Below are 18,574 nucleotides of genomic sequence, written 5' to 3'. Positions count from 1 at the left end.
TGGACTATCTGCCTTAGTTTAAAAGTGTTGAAACCACTTCCCACCACCACCACCCCCCCCCTTTATAATACATAATTGTCATTGTTTGGGGATGGAAAGTAATTCACAGGGTAATTGATGAACAATATAAAAAATTATTTAATCACTAAACTTTGGGGGTCTAAATGGGGAAGAGATGGGAAAAAAGATGAAATGAAACATCAGCTACATTTTTTTATGAAATGTTTTAAGCATGTTTTAATTTTAAAAAATTATAAGCATGATTATATTAAACTGTATATTATACAATCTATGCCAAAGTTTAACTTAAATTTATATAACCAATAGCACAAGATGTGATTTCAGACTAGCAGGATACACCAGAAAATTTCTGCTTTGGGGAGAGTTGAGACTTTGGATGTCAATCACTGCTTGGGTCTCAATCGAGGGAGCACTTTACTCCACCATTGCTGAATCTTTCAGACTGTGGCTTTTTTGTCTCTTCGCCTTATAGCCTGGATGCAGGAGCTCTATTTTTCTCTTCTTTGCTTCACTTTTATTTTTATGTTTCTTCAGCTTTTTCTTGACCGCAATATCAGGATTAGTTACAAACTCTAAAGACTTCCTCTTTTTCCGGAGTGTCCTTTTCTCTCCAGCCTGTTTCTACACAGAGGCAAAGGCTAATGAGAAGCTCTTGAGCCCAGCCAGCTTTTTGAGTAATTCTATAATTTCCTGGGACAGATTCTTCAGCAAAGGGTCTTGTTTGGAATAGGTCCTGTTCAGTTCTCAAAACAAAGGAGTAATGATCATTAGGAGATATGGTTTTATTCTGTCTATTCCAAGATCTGTTGCTGTGGCTCCAAGAAATTTAAAGATGCATGTTCTTGTTAATGGGTTTCAAAGTGAATAAACAGCTTCCAGTTTTGCTATCCAGGATAACTTTTTGATCAACTACAGCAGCGTGGTTGGCTCGTGGGGCTCTTCCTTTGCCTCTTCATTCTCGTCTTTGTCAGATTCCACCTTTTCATCTGCATGGGCCTCGTGTTCTAGTTCCTCTTTGGCCACACCATCTCCTAAAGCTTCTTGTTCTTCTGTGCCTCTTTTGTCTCATCTTGCTTATCGTCAGAATCAGGTACCAGTAAATACAAAACTTCGGCTACAAACAACAAATTCTTAACAACCTGCTTTCCTAGAGATTGGTCCAAGAATTTGGAATGCAACTGCTGGCAAGAGGCTAGAGAGATACTTCTCATCTTTTGGTCCAGATTGCTTGTTAGAAACCTGACTGCTACAGGTTGCAAGAATCTCTTCTCAGTCTTTTTGGCAGTCCGTTCTCTAACAAGCTCCTCTGGTTCACAAGAGTCAAAGAGCAGTCCAAAAATCTGGGCTGCAGTAAGCCACACCCAGCTATGCAGATGTCTCAGGTGACAGTGCACATGGCTCCAGATTTTAAAACAAGAAAATTTCTTACTGATAGCAACTAAATGTTGTTTGTAGCATTTTTATCATACAGTAGATTCCACCCATTCACTATACTTTTCTGAGTTGTCCAGCATGCAAGTACATATTTTTAATGTTCCTGTAAGTTTGCTATTAAAATACATTAAACTAAAAAAAAAAATAATAATAATAATCACGGTGGCAGCCCTCACCATGGCCGGATAGTTAAACAAGGAGGGGAGACGACCCAGGGATATCTGCCAAGGTTCAGCAGAGGCTGTGTGATGAGCAAGGGAGAAAAACCATTCCAGTCCCACGCTTGAGTCTTCCTCACCTTCGCTAGACTGACATCACCTACAGTCCCAGGAAGCTACACCTAGAGTTTAGACCATGCTCAGTATCTGGCATTAAAACACAAGGAAGAAAAATCCACATAGGACTTTGTTCTTTACGATCTAGTTTAAGTGTTGTCAGGAAGGAAAAAACCCTAGCACCTCCCATCAGGACTCAGTTACTTGACCTCACTCTGTTGGGGCTGAGGCTGCCCCAGCAGACAGGTGTGTGCGCATTTACAAGTGGATGGAGTCGCTAGCTGGGACCTTGGAGGGCAGCAAGCCCACTCCCCTCACTGCAGGAAGAACCTGGGCGGGGGATGTGAGCTGCCCAGGGGCACTAGGTCTCCTGGCTGATGAGCCAGGGGAGCCCCCAGCCTCTTCCTGCGCCCCTCCCTACTTGCCCGTCATGCCCTGGCCATGTGGAACAGCTTGCCATTTCTTATACCACCCCTCTAGGCCCCACACTTTGCTCATGCAGTTTCCTCTCTTGGAATAAATGGAAACGAATTGTCACCACCCTACGCTCTGTGCACACATCTAATTTCATCTCTGAAACAACCTATTATTAGATAGGCACTCTTAACTATACTCAGTTTATAGCTGGGGGAAACAAAGGCACAGAGCAATTAAGTAACCTACCCAAGTTCACACAGCTAATAAGTGGCAGGGCAGGAACTCAACCCCAGGATCCAAGCCCTCGCTCTTTGACTGAATTATACTTTCTCAGATGCCCTAGCCATTTCCTCCCCACCCCTCTGTTCAACTATTTCCTATTGATATCTCAAAAATCCTTAGTTCTGGGCTGCTCAGATTTTTCTGCCAAGGGACTTTTAACATAAGAGAGAGTGAGTATTTACCCCTGGGGTCTGGGGCATTAACCTGGAGGAAACTGCCATATGGGAGAAATTTCTTTGCAGTTTCTTGTTTTAATTGAAAAATTCATCCAAAGTTCTTAATGGTAGGGGGTTTTCTCTAAGGGTGATGAAAAAGTTCTGGAACTAGTGGTGATGATTGCACAGCATTGGGAATGTACTTAATGGCAATGAACTGAACTTTAAAATGGTTAAAATGGTAAATTTTATGTTATGTGTATTTACCACAATGAAAAAAATTATTTAATTTATACAAATTTTGTATACTGCTACATAATATTTTCATTTTTTTAAAATATTTTAAACTACTTACCATTGAGCAAACTGATACTCTTGAGAGAGGCTTCAGGTTTATCCCAGGGCTTCTCCTACCCCATGGCACAGGTCCCACATCCTCCGGCAATGTGGAGTCTACCTTAGTGCAAGCACCTGCTCCTCTGGAAAGCCTTCCTGAACTCCACTCCAGCAAGCAGAGTTAGGAGCAGGCAAAATGTACCTCTCATTGCCAGAAGAATGGCCAACTCTTCCCCCTCTAAAATAGTGACTCAGTACTTCCTTGAGTAATAAGGAAGCTGCCATTAAGGGCTGTTAGCTCTGACAGCCCCAGGCAGGACAGGCAAGAAACCAAGTACTACCCTGAAAAAGGACGAGGCATACTGGGGAGGCGAGGGGCAAGCCAACTGAGGGAACATGGTCTTTCTCCAGTCAGCTGCTGGTAAATGTTTACCATTTACCTCTGGTTTGGGGGAAGGAGCCCTGATTTTAGCAGCTGCCAGGTTTCATGGTGTGAATACTGCCATCGTGGCTGATTTCATGATACCATCATGATGTCACTGAACTTGGAGTTGGGCAGAGATGCACAGTAGGAGACATATAGTATTCCACTCTATCAATTCCATGGGCATAAGTAACTTCAAGAGCATAGATAATTGTAAACTGTAGTAAAATAATGAGCAAGTGCTGAGTTTTGAGTATTTCTTACATTCATTTTAATATATATGTAATTGTACATTTATATAATTACTTTTTAATAATGGCAGCATTTAACAACCAGCTTGCAAAATCCCCCAAAATTTATCAGTTAGCTCTTGCAAGTCAGTGCAGGCCAGCTCCAGCATGCCGTTAACTTTCTCTTATGTGGTTTAAATTGTACCATACCCCCAAATTAATTACTGTTTCAGAGAGAAGACATTAATAATTTAATAGAGATATTAGGTCACAGAACCCACATGCTTGCAGTGGAGGAGGCCCAGGAAGACTTCTGGATGCATAGGATTGTCACTGGGCTTTCTGGGAGAAAGTGGGAAGGAGGGAAAGGGGGGATAAAGCAGCTCACTGGAGGAAGGCAAGGGTCTGGAGGGTGCTGGCTGTTCAGGTAGAAAAGTACTATGTGGCAAAGTTGGAAAGGTAGCCTTGAATGCCCAGCAAAGAATTTGGCACTTTCCCATAGCAGTTTGTTCAGTTATTAGGGTGTGGAGGGGGTGCATATTTATTTGTGTGATTCTTTGATTAAGCAATGTCTGTCTCCCACACCAAACTATAAGCCCCATGAGGGCAGAGAGGGGCTGTGCCTGCATTGACTCACCAATGCACCTGCTGTACCTAGAGAAGTGCCAGGCACAGGGCAGGCACTCAGCAGTGTTCACTGAAGGAATGGGTGAATGAATGATTGGGTGAAGGAATGAATTAATGACTCTCCAGAGGTTTTCCTTTGGTATTTTTGGTGTCAAATTCCAAGTGCGGCCCAGGAGGAGGCTTCAAGGCTTCTAGCTCCACTCCACTACTTGGCTGTATGTAGTGGGATGCATTTAGTGTCTCATTTGAAGCAAGAGCTTCTTAACTAAAAATATAAGTTTCAAAATTCTCGAAGGGTGTCCTCTAAGGCTCTCGTCCTTCCTTCTTTGTGGGCATTGCTGAGTGACCATTGCATGAGTGAGCTGAGCCTGGATTCTCTAGGCCCAGCCTCTCTCCACTGATCATACCAGAGCACTTGCCCACTTTGGAGGGCCCCTTTCTGCGAGTTCTGGGTCTAAGCAGCAAAAGGAGCCTTTCTTTTCCTGTGGCCTGAGGTCTCAGGAGAATGACTCAGCACAAAGTCCATCTCTTTCCCTGCTCTTGTCCTGAAGGCCCGTGTCCTCATCTCCTCAGATGGATGCCTTGGCCTTGCTGGAGGGCTGCCTCAGCCTGCCGACTCCCTCCTACTCCCGGATATTCCAGACCTAGATTCAGAACAGCCAAGTCAGTTGAAAAGAAAGAAAAAAAATTCTCTACCCTCCACACCCAGACTCTTTGCACTTGAGCTGGGGCCTTGCCAACAAAAATAGCATGATGTCATCCCCCGACTGCTCCTGTTAATCCCTTTCCTGCCCAATATTGAGTCTTAGTTCTTATTTAAAAGCCATTTTATTGTCAAAGATTGGTTGAAAACCTTGGAGGGGTGTATTAGGAAAGCTGGTGGTGCCTTTGAAGTGCAGAGTGATGCAGAGCCCTCTGCTCCCTGAGCCTCCGGCAAGAAAAGAAAACGGTATTTGCAGAAGGCTGGGAAGCTGGAGGAATTTTGTTTCAGACAGTGTGTGTTACCAATGGCATCTGGTTTTGCATTTCGCCGCCAGCACACCTCTGCAACCCAGCCTCTGGGAGAGGATTTCTCAGCCTCTGCAGGGCGTGAGAGGGGCACCAAGATCCCAGACCCTCAGCAGAGCTGCTTTCCTGCCCCATCATGCCTTGAAGCTGCTTTCCTGCCCCATCATGCCTTGAAGCCCTCTTCCCTCTTCTGGGGGTGCCCTCCCCCTATCCACACTCCCATTGCCAAGGATCCAAATCCCAATCATCTTAATTTCCCAGGGCTGCGGTACAAAGCCCCACAAACTGGCTGGCTTAAAACAACAGAAATTTATTGTATCAGTTCTGGAGGCTAGAAGTCCAAAATCTGTAGGGGAGCATCCTTTGTCACCGCTTCTAGCTTCCAGTGTTTGCCAACAAGCCTCAGCATTCCTTGGCTGGTAGGTTCATCACACCAATTTCTTACCCCTTCATCTTCATATTAGCTTCTCCCTGGTGTCTCTCTGTGTCTGTGTCCAAATTTCCTCTTATTGGATTAGTCATGTTGGATTTGGCCTCATCTTAACCCTATTTCCAAATCACGTCGCATTCCCGGGAGGAAGATTCGATCTTGAACAGATCATTTGGGGGGACACAATTCTACTTACAAAGTCAACCTCTCTAGAAGGGCTGCCTTCAAAAGACAAGGTGGGTTTGCATACTACCTCTACCTCAGCCGAGGTGACGGCTGGTAAATGGTGAGGTACTTCCCGCCCAGGTTGCGCCCTGGCGGTGGGGTGTCGATGGGGTGGAGTCGGGAGAGATCCCGCCCCCGGGGGGAACCCGGCGTCGCCCTCGGAGCGGGCGGAGCGCAGTCCTTACGGCCGGCCCGGAACTCCCCGCGTCAGCCGGCGGGGAGCAGGCAGTGGAGCCCGCTCCACCGGTCCCCCGATGGCTCCCCGGGACGAAGGCGCCCGGACGGGGGACGCCGCGAGCCCTGTGCCTTGTGCGCGGGGGCCGCACCCGGCCTGGCAGCCTCCCGCTGGCGGCAGCGTGCCGTACCAGGCTGGAGAAGGGGACACGGGCGCCCGGAATTCTCAACCCCCTTCCTCATCCTTAACAAGAGGCTATTCCTAAACAGCCGGGAATCCGGAGCTGCAGGAAATGCACTGCAGTTGAAAATCCAGAAGCAGAACTTAAGGTTTAACCACTGACCCATTTCACAGAATGAAATGCATTTGTGAACCAAAAGTTGGAGTTGTTTTTTTGCTTTCAAGAGATATCAATGATCTGATAACACAATAAATAATCACTTGATGAAGATGCATGGACTTGTCATTAGGTTGGACTATTGGTCATTTCTGGAAACTTCTTCAACCAGAATTTCCATTTGAAAATTCAAGTATCAAAGAATATTGGGTTTAGAATTTTGTTTGAGGACTCCAAATTTTATAGAGTCTACAGTTGGAGTCTAGTTACATCCTCCAAAGTGATTCATGTAATTCAGTCCCTCAATAAAGTTAATTTTGAAGAGTTTTATATTTATAAACAATGCCAAAAGATGGGAGGAAAAAATAGTAGGTTGAAGAGCACATTGTTAAACTGTTTATTTATTTAGAAGTGTGTAGACCTAATGTAGCTGAATTGTGGAATTTTCAAGGTTTTTCATTGAAAGGTGACTTTTCTGACATAGCCATCAAGTTTACCTTTATAATTGCGTATCAGTCCTCTTTAGTCAGGACTTTAATATACTTTTTTAAAAATAGATATTACTTTTTGGAACAGGTTTAGATTTACAGAAAAATTAAGAAGAGAGTACACAGAATTCCCACATGCCCCTTCCAGTTTCCCCTGTGATTAACATCTTACATTAGTATGGTTTATTTGTGACAATTCATGAACCAATATTGACATATTATTATTAACTAAAGACCATAATTTATTTCAGATTTCCTTACTTTTTACCGACTGTCTGTTTCTGTTCCAGAATCCCGTGTAGTAGGATGCCACCTTACATTTATTTGTCATGTCTCCTTAAGTCCCTCTCAGCTGTGAGGCCTGTTTCTTAGACCTTCCTTATGTTTGGTGACCTTGACAATTTTGAGGGTTACTGGTTGTTTTCATTTGCTAAAGCTGCATTAATTCAGCTACCATAAAATGGGTTGGCTTTTACAATGAGGATTTATTAACTCACAAGCTTACAGTTCTGAAGCCATGAAAATGTCCAAATCACATCATCAACAGGCAACGCTTTCTCCCTGAAACTAGCTGTCAATGATCCTCAGCTCCTCTGTCAGATGGCAAGGCACAGGGTGATGTCTGCTGGTCCCTCCCTTCTCTTCTGGATTTTGTTGTTTTCAGCTTCTTGCTTCAGTGGCTTCCTCTCTCAGCTTCTGTGGCTCTTTTCTGTGCTTCTTTCTCTGAATTTCATCTTCTTGTAAAGGAATTCTGTAAGGATTAAGACCCACCTGGGGCATGTCTCAACTGAAGTAACCTAATCAAAAGGTCCCATCCATAGGAATGGATCAGCTTGAAGAACATGATCTTCTGGGGGTACATACAGGTTCAAACCATCACACTGGTCAAGTATTTTGTAGGATACCCTCTATTGGAATTTGTATGATATTTTTCTCATGATTAGACTGGGGTTATGGTTTGAGAAGAAGACCACAGAGGTAAAGTGCCATTTTTAATCACATCTATCCAGGGTACATGATATCAAAATGATTTACCGCTGTTGATATTGACCTTAATCACCTGACTGACACAGTGTTGCTAGGTTTCTCCAATGTAAAATTACTCCCCCCTCCGCATACTGTACTCTTTGGAAGGATTTCACCACACACAGCCCACACTTTAGGAGTAGGGATTTATGCTTCCCCTCCTTGAGGGAGGAATAACCATATAAATTATTTGGAATTCTTCTGCAGAGATTTGTCTCTTCTACCTCATTTGTTTATGTATTCAATCATTTATTTATATCAGCATGGACTCATGGATATTATTTTATGCTTTGAGTTATAATCCAGTAGTAATTTATTTTGTTGCTCATATTGTTCTAGCTTTGGCCATTGGGAGCTCATTCAGTTGGCTCCTGTGTCCCTTTGACAACCCCGTCAATGTAGAGTATTTGTTTTTATTTTCAGCTCTTCCTTATTTTCTGATATTTTCTACAAAATACTCCAAGATCATCTTGTGTATTTCCTGCCACAGTCCTACAACCAGCCATTTCTTGAATGAACCTGGTTCCTTTGATTGGAGAATTATTATTATATTTATTTATTATTTATTATATTATTATAAACAAAGATTATTATAAACAAAGATCTACTCATTGCTACTGGGATGTTGTTGCTTCTAGGCTCTCTCAGCTGACAGAGCAAGGAAAAAAATGTATGTATACCAATCTGTATATATACACATATGTACTTCAACATGTAACCATCTAAATCTATATTAAGCTAAACATGAGCATATTGATGTTTTCAACTCTATCCACTACTACATGGATCATTCTAGCCTATTTCCCTTGCTTTTTTGTAAAATCCAACTCCAGCAATGAAAAGCCTGGCTCCCACCGTCCTCCATCAATTTATGCAATTGTTCAATTCTAGTACAGTTGCATAGCAACATCAAAATTGTTAACCCATACCTCCATGGAAAACAACTCCATCAGCTGGAGTACAATACTTATGTGCAATTCCTTTTGCCTTTAATCTTACAGACTCCACTGATTTCCAAAGGTCATAACTTTTTCCTCCTAACTAATCAATGAAGTTGTTTCATACATTTGTAATATAGTTGGAATTTTTGGTCATAGTCTGTCTGCATTCCTTCCTGGAATCCCCAGACCTTATAAATGATTTTTTTTGCATGTATATGTTAAGGTTCATTCTTTTGTGCTTTAAAGCTTTATGGGCTTTGGTAAATAAATTATGGATATTTTTATTTGATAGTATGCCAGAATTCAAGTGGTTGTTTCTTAAAGGTTAGTTGCAATGTAGAATTTGACCCATATCAGTGAACTTATTGCACTCTGTTACATTAAAATCCATTAGTCTGTCCTATATGCTGAGGGGGAAAAAAAAAAAAAGGCAAGGTGACTTGGAGCCAAGGGACATGGGTTTGAGGTTTTAAGGCCCAAGCTGGGCAAACTCAAAAAAGCAACTTGACCTCTTTGAACCCTGGTATCCCATCTATAAGACAGAAGGATTAATACTTTCCCTGCTGCCTGCCCAACATCATCTGTGACCATTGAAATATCGAACGGAATTCACACATTTTAAAAAGCTCTGTAAACCAAAAAGCCCTGTGCTAATGTAAGGCATTATTGCCAGTATTGTAAAATGTGAAGGGGGGCCAGAGAAGCAAGGGAGTTGGAGTGTTTGCAAGGGAGTGATTCCAGTGAAGGACCATGGAAACTAAGAAATCAAGGAAAGCGATGCCCAGGAGGAGGCTGATGAATCATGAGAAAGAACTATGTTGTAGGGAGCCTTGAGGAAGTGAGCTGGAAGGACAGGAGATAATGGTCAGAGAGTAAGATACTTGAATTAGAGATCTGGGTGATTATGCCATTTTTGGTTCTAAAATGGGTCAAGATTAACCATGGAGTGGCTGGCTGAGGTAGAATGGATGAAACCCTTCTTGGAAATGAGGAGGTCCAGGTTAGGATCCTGAAAAACTCATCTACATGGACAATGGATAAAGGGCCCAAGAATAATAAGGGAGTTAGGTTGGAAAGGGCATTCAGAGGCCAGAGACCATGGAGGTCAGTGAGTGAGGGGATTGGCCAGGAGACCCATAGAGCATCGGGGATGGGGAAGGAGCTGAATGGCATGAGTCCAAAGGAGCAGGGGCTTTCCCAAGTGGCCCTGGGAAGCCAGGAGGGTTTCAGACTGCCCCTCTGAACCTGAGTGGGGTATGTGAGAATAAACAGTCCCCGATTGACAAGAATGGGCTAAGAAGAGAATGTTCCAGAAAATGTGGAGGGTGCAGAGGAGTTATGTATGTCATGGAGCAGTGGAGGGGTCTGGGTGGATTGGGTAGGAGGGTTGGGCCAGCTGAGAAAGCAAACAGCAATGTGCAGATGGAGTCTGAAAGCTAATGGGGGCATGGAAAAGCTTGGGCTCCTGGCTCTGACTAAGAATGGGCATTGGATGTGATGAGTGTCACTCCTGTGATCTCTAGTAATGAGGTAAGCACTTGGGGCCCAAGGCTTCACACACTGGCTTGACCACAGAATGACTTTGGCAGGCCTCAGGCCTCATGGACCCTGTGTGGTAGATTGTGGGTCTTCAGAGGATGACTCAACTAGGGATTGTGAGGAGGGATGGTGGCCCCACAGGCTGGAGAGGTGGCCAGATCAAAGGCTAGATAAGGTCTGAGGTCCATTCCATCTCTGCCACCCTGTGATCACACACTTCGTTGTTTGTTGTCTCAAGGACTGGCCCCAACTCCAAGATACAGTGTGAAGCTATTCTGGTTGCTCAGTTTCAGATTTCAACCAGTTGTAACAAGATTGCAAGTGTCTTGACCTCTGGATGCCGAGAAAGGAAACAGACACTCCCCGTCTACCCTAAAGGCCTAAGCACACCTACCCAAAGCCAGCCTCAGAGTGAACCCAGAACCAGAACTGATAGAGGAAGAGGGAAGGTACAGAAATCCCATGTGCTCAGAGCTCAGAGCAGATGTAGAATCAAAGATTTTAAAGCTGGAAGTGATATTGCTATTTCTGCTGGCACTAATTACAGCTAACATTTGTTGAGCACCTTCTACACGCTAGCCATATGACATGGCCTATTTCATTTATTCTCACATTTATCCCTTAAGAGGGATGTGGAATTTTTATCCTTATTTTTTTACAGATGAGAAAACTGAAGTCCATGGAGATGAAGGCACTTGCTAAGTGGTGGGGGCTAGCCCCCTATTCCGAACTGACTAAAGTTTAAAAACCTTCCTTATTCATGGATACAAAACTGCAGCTCCAACAGGGGAAATGACTTGCTCAAGGACACTCAGGAAGTCAGGAGTAGAGCCAGGACTGACACCCAGGTCTCCTGACTGTCAGCTCATAGTTCTTTCTACCCCACCACGCACAGACCAGTAAGAGCATCCATCTCTTTCTCTGTCCAAAGAACACTTTCCATCATTCCTGAGCACTCTTATTTGGGGTGGTATGTGTGATGTCCAGCCTCCAAAAAAGACCCCCAATGATTCTTGCCTCCTGATGTTCACCTCTTGTGTAGTCTCTCCCCCACCTCCTCGGTGATCAACAAGATGTTGCAGAAATGAGAGACTGCTTTCTCTCAGGGAAGCCATCTGCCATGTTGTGAGGAAGCTCAAGCAACCTGTGGAGAAGCCCATGGAGTGAAGCCTCCTCCCAAAAACCAGTACTGACTTGCCTGGCAAGTGAATGAGCCACCTTGAAATCAGATCCTCCAACCCCAGCCAGGCCTTCAGATGACTGCTGCCCCTGCTGACATCTTGACTGCAACCTCATGAAAGACCACAAGACAGAACCATCCCACTAAGCCATTACTAGATTCCTAATCCACAGGAACTGTTAAAGGTAATAACTATTTATTGTTTTAAGCCATTAAGTTTCAGGGTAATTTGTTACACAGCAGTAGATAACTAATACAGAAGAGTAGACAATCTGTTGGCCCATGTGTCAGGATTTTGTGAGATTCCCCTTGACATTTCCACTCTCTCTCTCTCCGTTAGCAAGTCCTTCATCTTGAGAAAGGAAAAGAGAGAAGCTACCGCACCTCTCTCCCCTCTTAGAGTTAGAAGCGGAAATTAGACAACTGATGCTTCCTCTCAGGCTCCCAGCTGCACTGGTCAACAATGTTTTGACCTTTTATACCAGCAGTCATCAAAATTTTCTTAAAAGGACCAATAGTAAATATTTTAGGCTTTGCAGGCCACATACACTATCCATGCAAATGCCCAACTCTGCCATCATAGCATAAAGAACAATCATAGACAATACATAAACAAGTGGTCATGGCTGAGTTCTAATAAAGCTTTATTTACAAAACTAGGCAGCCAATTCATAGGCCATAGTTTTCTGACCCCTGATTTAAACAAAGGGAAAACACAATATTTGAAGATCTATGTTAGATCTAGCTTTGAAGACAGGCTTAAGGGCCAGAAGGGAAACTTCCCATAGTGGGGACCCTGCTCCTGAACTTCCTTACCCTTGGTTCCACCATTGCCTACTTACTGGCTGTGCCAGTTTGGATATATTATATTCCCCAAGAAAAAGCCATGATCTTTTAATCCAATCCCATGGGATATTGGGATTAGGTTGTTCCTATGGAGATGTGACCCACCCAACTGTGAGTGACACCTTTGGTTAGGGTGTGGCCTCTCATTGAATGTTTCCATGGAAGTGTGGCCCCACCCATTCAACCTGGGTATTGATTAATTTACCTGAGCACTGTAAGAGCTCAGAGAGAAGGAGCTCGGAGAGCTGCAGCTAAGAGAGGATAAAATGCCCCAAAAGCAACATTTTGGAGAATGCCATTTTTTGAAACGCAACCTGGGAGCAAGCAGACACCAGCCACGTGCCTCCCCAGCTAACAGAGGTTTTCCAGATGCCAGTGGCCTTTCTCCGGTGAAGGTACCCTACTCTTGATGCCTTACTTTGGACACTTAATGGCCTTAAGACTATAACTTTGTAACCAAATAAACCCCCTTTATAAAAGCCAATCCATTTGTGGTGTTTTGCAAATGGCAGCATTAGCAAACCAGAACACTGGCCTTGTCCCATAAGGCCAAGGTACTCAGCATCTCTTGCAAACAACAATTACACATGAAGAATAGGTAAGGGAGCTCCAGGTTTTCAGAAAGTCTGGGCACCATGTCAGAGATGTTACTGAGAACATATCCACACCTGCCAGAGGTTCCTTTCAATCCTGGTTATTGTGTGCCAGACACCACCCCAGTGGTTATTGCTTTCACATGTTACCTTCTTTCTTTCTCATCTCCAGTTATTATTCTATAGCAATTTTTTGAAAACTCAATGGCTTACTCACATAGCTGGAAAGCTGGTTCCTGTTCACATGGACCTCTCCATCAGGCTGCCTGTCCTGACAGCATGACGACTGGCTTCCCCCATAGCTACCTATCCAAGAAGCCAGTGAGGAAGCTGCAATGCCTCTATGACCTAGCTTTGGAAATCACATATTGTCACATCAACCGAACTCTATTGTTCACGTAGATCAACCTTGATTCAATATGGGAAGGGACCATACAATGACATGAATGCCAGGAGGTGAAAATCATTGGGTGCCATCTTGGAGGCTGGCTACCATACTGCCAGTCCGAGGTGATAAAGGTATTAATCATGGGAGTGTTGGTTAGAATGAATGGGTCCTGAGGGATGGATCATCTCAGTTGCTACATACAGCTCTCCTACTTAAGTTTGGTTGATGTGTGAGGAGGGGCAAATGGAAGGGCCTCAATTGCCTGTTTGCTCAAACCTACCCGGATGACTTGTCTTTTCAGACCCTCAGCCTTAAGGGTATGAAGGCTTGGGTGCCAATGGCTGAGATTTTCAGCTACATTTGGCCACAAATTGTCATTGTTATGACTCTAATTCCAGCATTCTGGGTCCCCTGCCATTCCTAGGAGTCTGCAGCAGATGTTTGTCATTCTCTTTTGGCCCTCCAGCATTCAAATACCTTCATACAGAAATTTCCCATCATATGAGTCTTGGCGGGGACAGATTCCTACCTGGTTCTTCAGTCTTACTGTCAGTATTTGAGTTAGTCTGTCTTTCCAATAATCCTCTGCTGTTTAAGCTAGCTTGTCAGTTTCTTTTGCTTGCAACCTAGAATTCTGGCTGGTCCCACATTTCTGGCAGTTACTCTCAGCAGAAGCTCACTTTGTGCCAAAGCCACCATGTTACATCTCTGCTGCTGTTGTGGAAACAATGGCTGAAGTATAGCATGGACTTTAGAATCAGACTGACGTAGGTTTGAATCCCAGCCCTGCCACTTTAATGCACTGCGACTTTCAACATGTTATTTAACTATACTGAATTTCAGTTGTTTCACCATAAAATGGGAAAAATACCATCTAGCTTACAAGGTTGTTATGAGGATTAGCATGTAACACTATGCCTGACACATAGTAGGTGCCTAATGACTGCTCATGTATAATAAATGGTGGTGATGATGATGATGATGATGCTGATAGACATGTTATAGTTCCTCCTAATGTGGTGCCATTTCAGGATTCCTTGGAGAGGCAAATTACTCCCATCTGATAACAGCTCTTTTGAACAACTTGGAATGGACCAGCCTCTCAGTAATAATTGCTCTTTAGAACCCTCAAAGCTGGTTTTACTCCTGGACTTCAACAGGATCTTCCAATAAGGAAATTGCTATAAGTCCCTCAGGGATTAGTCCAGAGCATGTTTGAGACATGCTTTGCAAATGTAACTCTTTGTGGCCTGACTTGAGACTCTAGAGCATCCAAGATGGACGTGCTACTCTAAGCCCCACTGTGGTTCTTGCGATCTATGGCGTGGACCCAGTCACCTCAGCTTAGCCAGACCTTTGGCCTGCCTGAGTCCCTTGCCTGTTTAGTCTTGTAGCTGCTAGAGACATAAGGATGGAAGCCCACACTCCAAGACTCTATATTCCAACAGGAGCTCTGTTTTCCCCCATCCCAACTTTGAGCTAGAGGAAGTTGTTCCATGGTGGTTTCACCTTTTCTAAAGGTTGCCCTTGAGCCTGAAGTAACTGGCAAACTCGACACCAGGCTGCTCTTAGTACACTCTCATACCTGTTGGGGCAAGAGCCTGAGCCCCACCCCGCACCTCAATCCTGGTAATAGGATGGTGGTACCTATGCTGGTTTTGTGGGCACTGAAGATAAATGGGCAACAGAGAGGTAGGGACTCATCCTGACATGGAAAGAAACCTCACTTGTTCTGAGATTCCCTCACTGAACATCCCAATCAACCCCCCTTTGCCCTCCAAAGCCCTAATTTGACACTTAGCATGCTGTTCAATTTGTTAAGTCTGCTGTTTTGCAAAATACCAGAAATGGATTGGCTTCCATAAAGGGGATTTATTAGGTTACAAATTTGTAGTTCTAAGGTCATAAAAGTGTCCAAACTAAGGCATCCACAAGAGGGTACCTTCACTGCAGAACGGCCAATGGTATCTAGAACACCTCTGTCAGCTAGGAAGTCACGTCTGGCATCTGCTGGTCCTTTGCTCCCAGGTTGTGTTGCTTTCAGCTTCTGATTCCAGTGGCCTTCTCTTTAAGTGTATGTGGGTTCTCACTTAGCTTCTCTGGGGCAAACTCTGGGTTTTATCTCTTAGCTCAGCATCTCCAAACGTCTTTCTGTCTGCACCTCCAAGCGTCTGCGTCTATGTGGGCTCTTAGCTTCTCCTGGAGGCAAACTGGATTACATATCTTAGCTTCACTCTAAAATGTCTCTCTCAGCTTCTCTGAGTGCCTTCTCTCTATGACTCTTAAAGTACTCCAGTGAACTAATCATTGGATGGGTGGTGTCACACCTTCATGGAAATGATCTAATCAAAAGGTCTTACCCACAGTTGGGTGAGTCACATCTCCATGGAAACATTTAATCAAAAGGTCCCACCCAACAGGACTGGATTAAAAGAACATGGCTCTGCAGGGATCCATAACTGTTTCAAACTGTTTCAAACAAATGTGCACACACACACATTTATTATAAATATTTACCAGCTGAGTAGCATCTGATATCTTTTCCCAACTAGAGTGTAAGCCACCTGAGAGCCTCCAAACACTTTTCCTGTTCCCTGCACACCAGGCACAGTGCCTGGAGATTAGTCACAGGTTACTAAATGCTTGTTGAGTAGCTGCTCCACGGATGGTTCAGAGCGGAGGCCACAGACCCCACCTATCGGGGCCCCAAATAGCGAATACTGTGGTCCAGGAGGCAATGGGAAGCTGAGGCCTCTCAGGGCCAGGGCAGAGGATTACTAAAGTCGGCTGACAGGTAGGAACATGCCAGCCCTAGGACAGCCTGTGCTTTTTTTGTGTGTTTGAAGAGGAAGAGCGTGCACTGTACCTTACAGTCAGGACACAGCCATCCCTGATGTGTCGCAGAACCCAATCCAAATCGGCTGCTCAGGAATGAGGGCGCTATCTAGCTGAGATTTCAGGCCCCACTGGAGCGAGGTCTCAGGTTACGCATCCGCTCAGGCTCCTCAACTTTTGATGGGAGCTGCGTCAGGACAGGGCCCTCACCACCACTCCGTTAGTGACAGGAAATATTTGTCAGAGAGCATCACCCTCAGGAGGAAAATGACAACTGAAGATCTACTTTTCATTTGTTCCAGGACTCTTTTAGCTTAGATGAATCCTTAATCCTTCCTCCTTCCCCATTGGCTCAATGACCTGTGGCCCTTCTACACACTCAGTGTCCCTTTTAAGTTTAGGAATTAACCTAATAATCATGCCTCCTGTCTGTACAGACTTTAAACCCTTGCAAGTGCCCTAGTCCACACAGCCTGGTTTATCTCATATCAGCGCTGTGAGGCAGGGCAAGGGGATGGTTTGCTTTGGATATTTATTGAATGATTAATAATGGAACAACTACACAGCTAAAATTGTGCTAAACATTTAAAAATACTATCATACATAAGCTTCAGAACGACCGTATGAGGTGGGAATGTCACTCTCCCCATTTTCAGATGGTTAATGAGGCTTAGAGGGATTAAGAAACTTCCCAAAGTCACCCACCTGGGAAGTGGTGAGACCAAGATTCAAACCCAGATGTATCTGGAACCAAAGTGCAGGCTCTTAACGTTCACAGTCCACTTCAGCTCACATATCTGCAATATATCAGCCACTGTGCGACATACTAGAAACATGGGGACAATTAACATAGCATCTCCACTCTCGGAATCTCAGCCTAGCCAGAGAGACAAATATTAATCTATTTTTAAAATTATATATTATAGAGTGATACTTATAATAAAAATTACATATAGGAATAGTTCAAAGGATGATGATTGATTCTGTCAATAGAGGAAGAAGAGAAATTAGGAAAGGCTTCACAGAGGAGTGATTAAAAATGGAACTTTTTCTATGTTCAACTTCTTTTCTTTGTTGAGTGTCTAATCTTTAGCCATCGTCCATCTACTCTGGCATCTACCAAGTTGTCCATCATCCCGTAGTACCACCCTGAGACCTGGGTAAGAGGGCCCCCTTCTCTGAGCCCCGTGCTTTAGTAAGTCTCACATCTCATAAACACAAAATAAATGAATGTATTAAAGAACCTGCGCGCTCTCTATCACTTAGCATTGGCACAGCACAATCCGTAAACATAAACATCCGTTCTTGAGACTTTGTTCAGGCCCCAGGGAAACACTTCCCCACCTCCATGTCTCTTTGCCCGATGTCTAAGAGTCAAAAGGGAACAACATCCAGATGACATGAAGGCCTATGGGTTGTGCTGCTGCCAGTGTTGAAAGTGAACTCCTCCCTTTGGAGTGTTAGCAGGATTTGAACAGCAGACAGGCAGATAAGAATAAACGCAAATTGATTAACTTCTAAAATTCTTCCTCTCAGATAGCATGAATGCAATAGACTCATGCAAGATGAAGCATCTAACCCTAGTATGCTGAGTGTCTGTTTCTTGCATCTTTCTGTGTTCTAATTTGTGGCTCTGGAGGTACTCAAAAGTAAATGCAATATTCACAAGGGTTGCACATGATGGCTAAGGAATATTTTCCCATATTAAACAAATCATAATACTTTTTATTTGTATATATCCAGGCCTATTCATAACTTACAGGAAGCACAATACTAATTATTTATGTTGATGATAGGCAGATTTTGAAACTAGAATTGTAAATAGTTTTATTTCTATTAAAAAAATTGTTGATTTTTTAATAAACACTCCCCGACTCCTTCCCCATCCCCCCAGTAACCTCTATCTGCTTTCTGTCTCTGCGAATTTGCTATTTCTAGTCCTCTCTTATAAATGATATCATACAATTTTTGTCCTTATGTTCCTTGCTTATTTGACTGAGCATAATGTCTTTGCAGAAATAGACCCACACATCTATGGCCAACTGACTTTCAAAATGGTTGGCCAAGTACATTAATTGGGGAAAGAACAGTCTATTCAACAAATGAAGTTAGGAAAACTGGATATCTACATGCAGAAGAATTAAGTTAGAAAAAAGATACTTTTTAAAGATTTATTTGCATTTTCAAAAGATTAAATAACAATTTTGTGTAATTTTTATCTTTGAAGTTGATATTAATTTATAGCTTCTCAATTTTAATAGATAATTTTGCATATGTAGTTGTGTAAAGACACATCTTGACCCTTTTTCACAACTGCATTGAGATATAATTTACATACAATAAACTGTAGGTATTTAAAGTA

The 18,574-nt window shown here is 43.5% G+C and overlaps 1 pseudogene; it reads right to left on the bottom strand.

Moving 5' to 3' along the window:
* Nucleotides 1–435: 435 nt before the first annotated feature.
* On the bottom strand, nucleotides 436–7,644 carry LOC119532772 (annotated as a pseudogene).
* Between the last annotated feature and the right edge of the window lie 10,930 nt (nucleotides 7,645–18,574).

This window comes from Choloepus didactylus, chromosome 4 (assembly GCF_015220235.1).
Source record: "Choloepus didactylus isolate mChoDid1 chromosome 4, mChoDid1.pri, whole genome shotgun sequence".
Taxonomy (NCBI): Eukaryota; Metazoa; Chordata; class Mammalia; order Pilosa; family Megalonychidae; genus Choloepus; species Choloepus didactylus.
This window is presented reverse-complemented; position numbering and strand designations above follow the sequence as displayed.